This window comes from Pseudorca crassidens, chromosome 3 (assembly GCF_039906515.1).
Source record: "Pseudorca crassidens isolate mPseCra1 chromosome 3, mPseCra1.hap1, whole genome shotgun sequence".
Taxonomy (NCBI): domain Eukaryota; kingdom Metazoa; phylum Chordata; class Mammalia; order Artiodactyla; family Delphinidae; genus Pseudorca; species Pseudorca crassidens.
Genome location: NC_090298.1, coordinates 136749595 through 136758024, shown reverse-complemented (window position 1 = coordinate 136758024; position 8430 = coordinate 136749595).

Sequence of the window (8430 nt, the reverse complement as noted above, 5' to 3'; positions counted from 1 at the left end):
GTGAGAGATTTTTCTGGCACCTGGCATAAGGCACATGAGGGCCAACCCAAGCCGGGGTTTTTCTGGCACCCAGCAGCAGACATGCAAGGGCCAGCCCTGAGAGGACTATTTTTTTTTTTTATTGCCCTGCAGCTGGCATGTGAGGGTCAGCTCTGAGGGGGCTACTTTTATTGCTCAGCAGCCAGCGCACAAGAGCCAGCCCTGAGCAGGCTTCTTTTATTGTCATCGGCAGAAACCGGCATGTGGGGAGAGAGAGGTTACAATAATGGCTCCTCCCCCTGCGTGTGACTCAGCAGTAGCGCCCTGCTTTCATGGCAGTCCAGTCTCCCTCCATAGGCGCTCCCTGCTGCAGATTTCCTCCCTCCTGCCCCATCAGTCTGTCTCCCCACAGCCAGCAGCAGTTCTTGCTCGGTGCCTGTTCTCTAATCCCCATGAACCAGCTCCCAGCCCCCTTGCACACTTGTGAACACACATCCCAGTCCATGGCACATAAAGCTGAGGTACGGACCATCTGTGTATTTCTCACTCTGTCCCGTCTGCTACAGATAAGCCAATTCACCCACTTATGACAGGCTCAAATGCTTCCCTTCTGTCCCAGTCCATTTCCCCATCGGAGGGGTGGTTTCCCTGTCAGAGAGGGGGTTTCTGCGAATTTGGAAATCTCTCTTCAGCTTCAGCAACCCCGTCCAAGGGTGCAGGTCCTGTCCCACTTCCTCTCCTCCTCCTTCTCCCTTCTTTTTTTCCATCCTACCCAATTATGCAGGGATATTTATAGTCCTTTCCAGTGTCCAAGGTCTTCTGCTAGTTTTCAGCCGGTGTTCTGTGAGTATTGTTGCATCTATAGATGTATTCCTTATGCATCCATGGAGAGAGATGAACTCCACGTCCACCTACTCCTCCACCATCTTGAATCTCCTCATACTTTGAGAGCACAGTTTTTAACCTAATATTTCCCCTTGCATATAAATCCTGCTCATGTCTCATAAATTTGTCAGATGTTGCATTTTCCCAAAAACTTCCTCCAATCCTGCTTTTATTAATAAAGGTTTTCCAGAGAAACAGAACAACAGGACACATGCATGCATGTGTGCACGCACCTATTTCATCTTAATTGTTTGCATCTTCTCCCTTTTTTTCTTAGTCTAGCTAAAGGTTTTTGAATTTTATTGATCTAGTCAAAGAACCAACTTGTGGTTTTACTCATTTTTTCCTATTTTTCATTTCAATGATGCCTGCTCTAATCTTTAGTATTTTCTTTCTTCTTTCAATTTACTTTACTATTCTTTTTTTAGTTCCTTTGTATGTAAAATTAGGTTATTAATTTGAGATTGTCTTCTTTTTTAATGTAGGCATTTACAATGATAAATCTCCCCCTGAGCTCTGTTTATGCTGCCTTCCATAAGTTTGGTTATGTTGTGCTTTCATTTTCATTTCTCTCTCATGTTGGTATCCTTGGTGGTATCCCACAAACCTCTGTGGCTCTGTTCATTATTCTTCATTCCTTTTCTGCCCCTTCTTCCTTACCTTGGATAATCTCAATTGTCCTGCAAGTTCTGCAAGTTCACTGATTCTTTCTTCTGCTCTCTCAAATCTGTTACTGAGCTTTTCTAGTGACTTCTTCATTTTAGGTATGATAATTTTCAGCTTTAGATTTTCTACTTGTTTCCTTTTTATAATTTCTATCTCAATATTGATATCTTCTATTTGGTGAGGCATTGTTCTCATGCTTTCTTTTAGTTCTTTAGATGTGGTTTCTTTTAGCTCTTTGAACATTTTTAAAATAGATGATTTAACGGCTTTGTCTAGAAATTTCAATATCTGTTCTGCCTCAGAAACATTTTCGGTTGATTTATTTTTCTTTCCCCCATGAATGGGCCATACTTTCTTGTCTTTGCATGCCTCATTTTTTTTTGTTGTTGTTGAAAACTGGATATTAAAATGTGATAGCTCTTAGAATCAGAGTTTCCCCTTCCCCAGGGTTTGTTGTTTTTATTTGTTTGTTGTACTTGTTTAGTGACTATTTTGAACTAGTTCTGTAAAGTCTGTACTCTTTGTTGCCTGTTGGTGAGCTTAGTGATCAGTTAATGACTGGATGGAGATTTATTCAAACACCTGGAACTAATAATCTCCCAGTCCTTGCCAAGAGGCTCTGGGTACATTTTGGTGTACACCTTCAGCACTCAGGCAGTTGATAACTCTGCCTTACCTTTGCTTCCTGCTTCTGCAGTGCCTCAAGGTCAGCCAGAGTTGAGGGCTTAGGGCTTTCTCATGTCTTTCCTCACTATGTGCATAGGCTACACATGTGTGTGGACTTCTAGATTCCCAGGAATATGTCAGAGCCTTTCAAAGCTCCAGTAGTCATCTCAGTTGTCAGTTTTTAGAAAAATCCTTATTTGGCTTGTCTATTTTTTGCTCCAACTGTTATCCATCACCTTAGCCACAATATTTTGACATTTGCTTGCAAATTTTTTTCACAAGTGCTCCCCAGGGAAAGACTTTTAGCACTGGTTGAGCACCAAATCAGGTAAAGTAAAGACAAGCCTTTCAAGTAGGGTCTTCCAGGGAACCATCAGATAGGTCAGACAGGTACACAACTTTGGGAACACAACTTTGTACTCTTATGTTTTAGGTGTGTCCTTTAAAAGCAACCCAAAATGGATTTTGTTTTACCCAACCTCAAATTTTTTTCTTTTAAAGGAAGCACTTAGTCCAATTACACTTATTCTAATTACTGATATATTTCAATTTAGTTCTCACATCTTATTTTTCCTATCTAATTGTTCTACATTTTCCATGTTTTAATATCTTTTAATTGTGAAAATAACACATAAATTTTTAAAATGTAAGAGAATAAATGTGCAGTGTAACTCATTAGTATAAATCAAACACCTGTATGATCCCTAGCAGCACTAAGCATCCTTACAAACCACTTCCCTATTACAATCCTTCATTGCATTTATTTGTGGTTTTACCACTGAAGTATGTATCTCTAAACACTATAATTTACTTTGCCTACTTATGAATACTATGTAAAATGGAATCACAGTGTATGTATTCAACAATATGTAAGATGTGTTGTTATTCATAGTTTTGGCTCACTCATTTTTCTATGTAATATTCCAGTCCTTTACATGAATATATCACAAGTTATTTATCCACTCTACTGTTAATTCACTTTTGATTTATTTTTAATTTTTTTCTCTAGTGAATAATAATACTTTGAATATTCTTTTGCATGCATCTATGCATCCATTTCTCCAGGGAATATACTTAGCAGTAAAATTGCTAAGAAATAGGGCATGTATATCTTCAACTTTAGTTATAATGCAAAACTGTGTTCCTTAGGATTATATCAATTTATCCTCCTACTAGCAGTGTCTAAGAATTCCTATTACTCCCCATCTGCATTAACACATGGAGTTTTCAGTTGCTAGTTGGCCTGCCCTGCTTATTGTAATTTTAAGTTAAATTTTCCTAATTTTTAATGAGGTTAAATAACTTTTCATTTGGTTTTTGATATTTTGATATCTTCTTTTGTGAAGTGACTGCTCAAATCTTTTGCCCATTTTTCTCATGTGTAATTTGTCTTTTTATTACTTTCTGGATACAGTTATTTGTTAGTTATATGAGTTTTAAATATATTCTCCCACTGTGGCTTTCCTTTTCACTCTCGTTTTGTTGTCTTTTTCTCTTGTTTTGTTTTATAGAGAAAATAGTGTAATAAACTCCCATAAACCTATCACTTATCTTCTATAATTATCAACATTTTATCCTTATATCTTTTGATAGAGTTCTTAATTTTAAAGTTGTCGAATTATAGTTATTATGGTTAGTACTTTTCATGTTCATTTTATGATATCTTTCCCTAAGGTCATGAAACATACTCATATATAATCTTTTACCTGCTTTGTAAGTTTCCATTTCCTATTTAGGTCAATAATGCATCTGGAATTAATTTTGGAATCTGGAATGAGGTACGGTTCAAGTTCCATTTATTTTCATATGGACACACGATTTTTCCACATTATTTACTGAAAAGATTGTCTTTTATCCAAATCTCTGCAGTGCCACTTTCCTCACTCTCTGTCACTCTTTCTCTCTCTTTCTCTCAGCCTCCAGCTGGCCCTCCAGAACCCAAATCAGGCCTACTAGTTGGGGTTCCTGACCCAAGTTGATACAGAGAAGGGGAATCCCATTCACACAACCAGCTAGTGCCTTGTTTGCATTCCTGGCCATGACCCTGAGGCTGACTCTGGGAACTGTCTGTGACTGTTTTCACACCACATCAGCAGGGTTGAATACTTATGACAGAAACTGTATGGTCTGCAAAGCCTAAAGTATTTACTACCTGGCCTGCACTAGTTTTCTATTGCTGCTGCAACAAATTGCCACAAACTTAGTTATTTAAAACAACACAAATTTATCCTCCTACAAAGTTGTAAAATCAATATCACTGGGTCAAAATCAAGGTGTCAGCAGAACTGTGCTCCCTCAGGAGATTCTAGAGGGCAAACCATTTCCTCTTCTGTTCCAGGTTTTAGGGCTGTATTCCTCAGCTTGTGGCTCTTTTCTGTGTCATCAAAGCCAGCATTTAGCATCTTCAAATCTCTCTCTGCTTCCATATTCACATCACCTTCTCTCTTATAAGGACCCTTACGCATACATGGGGCCCACCAGGATAATCGAGGATCATATCTCCACCACAAATCCTTAATTTAATCACATCTGCAAAGTCCCCTTTGCCATATAAGGTAACATTCACAGGTCCTGGGGATTAGGACTTGGACAGATTGAGGTGGGGGGGGTGCATTATTCGGCCTACCATATGGCCCTTTTAAAAAAAGTGTTTTGCTGTGATCATCATACCTTGACACCGTATATTATGGAGAAAATTTCATTAAATCTAAGTTCCATTAATTAAAAAACCTTTTTTCTGACTGCTGTTCTACACTATATCAGGGATAACTTCCCTGAGATTCATTCTATGGCTTTCCTCAATTTGATTTCTCTAATTTTGAAGAAAATGTATACTCTGGTTAAAGGTTTGCCATCATAAACAACAACAACAACAATAATTAGGCAGTATCTCCCAATGAATACCATGCTATTTAGCAAATAGTTCCCTTAAAATGAACAGTTTCTCAAGTATATTTCACACCTGAGTAATATCACTGAGTTCACAGTGTCAAATCCTTGGCTCAAGCTGCCTCTACTCACATCACAACTCATGTTATCAGTTATTATTGTCCCAAAGCAAAGGGCTGGCAGACTAGGGTGAAAGCTCATTTGCAAAGTTTTTCGAGGTGTTATGGGCTGATCTGTGTGTGTCACCCCCTGCCCCTCCACACCCAAATTCGTATGTTGAAGTCCTAACCTCCAGTCCTAACCTCCGGTACCTCAGAATGTGACCTTATTTGCAGATAGAGTTGTTACAGAGGTAACCAAGGTGAAATGAGGTCTTTAGGGTGGGCCCTGTTCCCATATGATTGGTGTCTTTATAAGAAGTGGATTTGGATGTAGAGGGAAACAATGTGGAGACACAGGGAGAAGACAAGCCAAGAAGAGAGGCCTGGGACAGATTCTTCCCTCACAGCCTCCAGAAGGAACCAACCCTGCTGACACCTTGACTTCAGATTTCCAGGTTCCAGAACCATAAGACAATAAACATCTGTTGTTTAAGCCACCAGATCTGTGGTACTTTGTTATGGCAGCTCTATCAAAATATATGTGGTGAGAGACTATTGCTTCCAAAGGAATTCCACAGTTGGAATTCCCCAGGAACCGTAAAACCACATGTTCAAAATAAACAAATTGTCATTTCTGTAACACTCTCTTCCCTTTCTGCCAAGATTACATCTACAACAAGCAGGGGCGTGGTGGGAGGTGCAAAGAGAAATGTATAGTTAGAAAGATGTATATGCACTGATGTCATCTGTATAGCCCAGTGAGTAATAGCCTAGTTCAGAGTCAACCTGACTTGGCTTCACTATCCCAACTCCGTTACTTAACGTTTGTGCAATCCTGGGTAAATTAGTTCCTTACCTCTCTGTGCTCCTCAGTACCTCAGTTTTCTCATCTGTAATATGGGGATGATACTGACACCAACTTCACAGAGAGTGTTGTGAGAATTAAGGAGATTTATATATATAGATATATAGATATATTTCACACAGTAAGTGTAAGCTTTTAACACTCATTGTAATTATTTAATTACTACCCTCAACACTTCCTATAAGCCACAGAATAGAACATTATGGAGTCTAGACACTGGTACTCAAAACATTGAACTGAAAATTTTAAACTGTGGAATCTGCCATATTAAATTTCCCCCTTTACTGAATCTAACCAGGAGCTTGACCTAACCTCTCAAATCTCAAATGAAATTTTTGGCTTTCCTGTGTCCAAAACCAAAGTCTTGGTTTCTGCCCTCCTCTGATCTGCTCTTCCCTGGTCCTGGTCCTCACATGCTCACGGGTGGCTACTCCCTCCTCCCAGGTGCCCCAGCCATGATGCCCCCCTCTTCATCCTCAGAGCTGGTTCTTCCCCTTGCCTGGAACTCACCTACTTCTCTCCCCTTCCACCTCCTGCACTCTGGTCAGACACTCACCTCCTCCTGTACCACTGTGAGGGCTACTGCCCCAGCTCCCTGGTGGTCCATCCTACACTCAGGGAACCAGTGAGATGCTCTCATCCTGTAAGTCAGGAACCTGTTTTGTGAAGTCAGCTGTGGCCCTGTCTAACCTGTCCTGAGCAGGGGAGGGCTGTGGGGGGCTGTGTGAGCCCAGCGGCAGGAACCTACTACCTCAAATGCCCAGTTTGTACAGACTTCTGCAATATCAAGCTTGGGGCCTAGCACCAGCTAAGTGCTCCATCCTTCCCAACTGGTAAAATGGGTGAAGGCCAAGCTGGACCTCCCAACTCTGCCGGGGACAGGTGCCTGGACAGCTCTGAAAACAGAGACAATCAGGGCCCTTGGATGTGGTGAGGGAAGGCAGAAGGGTGACATAGCTTTTGCTTGCTCCCTCTGCCAGCTTTGCCCAAATCCCTGTGACTGCCCTAATCCACCCTCTCTAATGGAGCCCAAGCCGGCTCAGCCCCCCTTAGCACGAACTTGCTAATCCCTGGGGCTTGGAGCGCACCAGCTGTCTCCAGGATGCACTTTGCTCTCAGTGTCAGAAAGACAAATCCAGGGCCTCAGATGGGGATGGTGGTAAAAGTGTCCATCACCTTGGCCCAAAACCTGAGATGAGGAAGCTCAGGTACCAAGAGCCTCACACGGTGTGTCACTGCTTCAGACCCCAGAGCCAGGAAGGCTTTATGAACCGCCAGAAGAGCAACTCCTTAGGGTTCCATCATCAGATGCAAGAGGCAGGGGTGGCAACTGCAGGGCAAGCCTGCCCTGTCCCCTCCCTCCATCAAAGGCAGTGAGGGTTGCTTGTTTCACACCAACCTGAGTACAAATCCTGATGCTGACACATGTCCACTGTGTGACCTTGGGTGAGTCACTTAACTCCTTGAGGTCTCTACTTCCCCAACTGTGAAATGGGCCTGATGGTAGAAGTCTCTTCTTTGTAGGGTTGTGTGTGTGCTACCATTAAAGGTCTGCTTGCTCCTGCCTTCTTCCAGCTCAGCCCTGTTCTCTCTCCTCCTGTTCAGGCGCAATCCTGTTTGCTCAGCCCGTGTTCCTTTCTCACTCCACTCATGGGTTTATTGCAGGGATTTGCAAGGAGAAAGCTGGGAAGTGCCTTAAGCAGCCTGAGCCAAGACACTGGTGGCCAGAAGAGAGGAAGAGTAACAGAAAACAGGTAAGAGACAGAGAGAGAGACAATGAGAGAAAGGGACACTGAGAGAGAGAGAATGAGACTGAGACAGAAAGAGAAGAAAGAGAGAAGGGAGAGGGGTGGGTAGAGAAAGCCGGAGACAGAGATGAGAAATAGAGAGACCAGAAGACAGAAAAGGACAGAGTGTGTATGTCAGACACATACCCAAAGACAGGAAAGAAACAGACCCAGGGAGTAGGAAAGGGAGGGAAAGGAGATGTGGAGAGAGCCAGTCCGGCGCACACGCCTTGCTCAGGACGGGTCTCCGCCCTCAGGGCGGCCTCTCATCCCTTCCCCAGAATCCTTAAATCCTCTCTCCCTCAGGGCTCTCGGCATCTGTCACTGTCCCGTCCTGAACCGACAGCGGCTGGCGCGGGTGAGTGTGGCTACAGAGGGGGCCTGGGTGTGCGCTGGGGGTGGACTCCCAGTAAGAGCGGCCCAGGGCTGTCGGGGAGGGCAGGGGTAGGACTGGAGCCAGTGGTCGAGCAGGGGGGACCCAGGTGATGAGGTTCAGAGGGTGTGAGAGCCAGGTGGCCCGGGAAGGCTGGCCGAGTTGATGCTTCATAACTTCTCCAGCTGACTCGGCCAATATTTATATACTGCGCGCCTC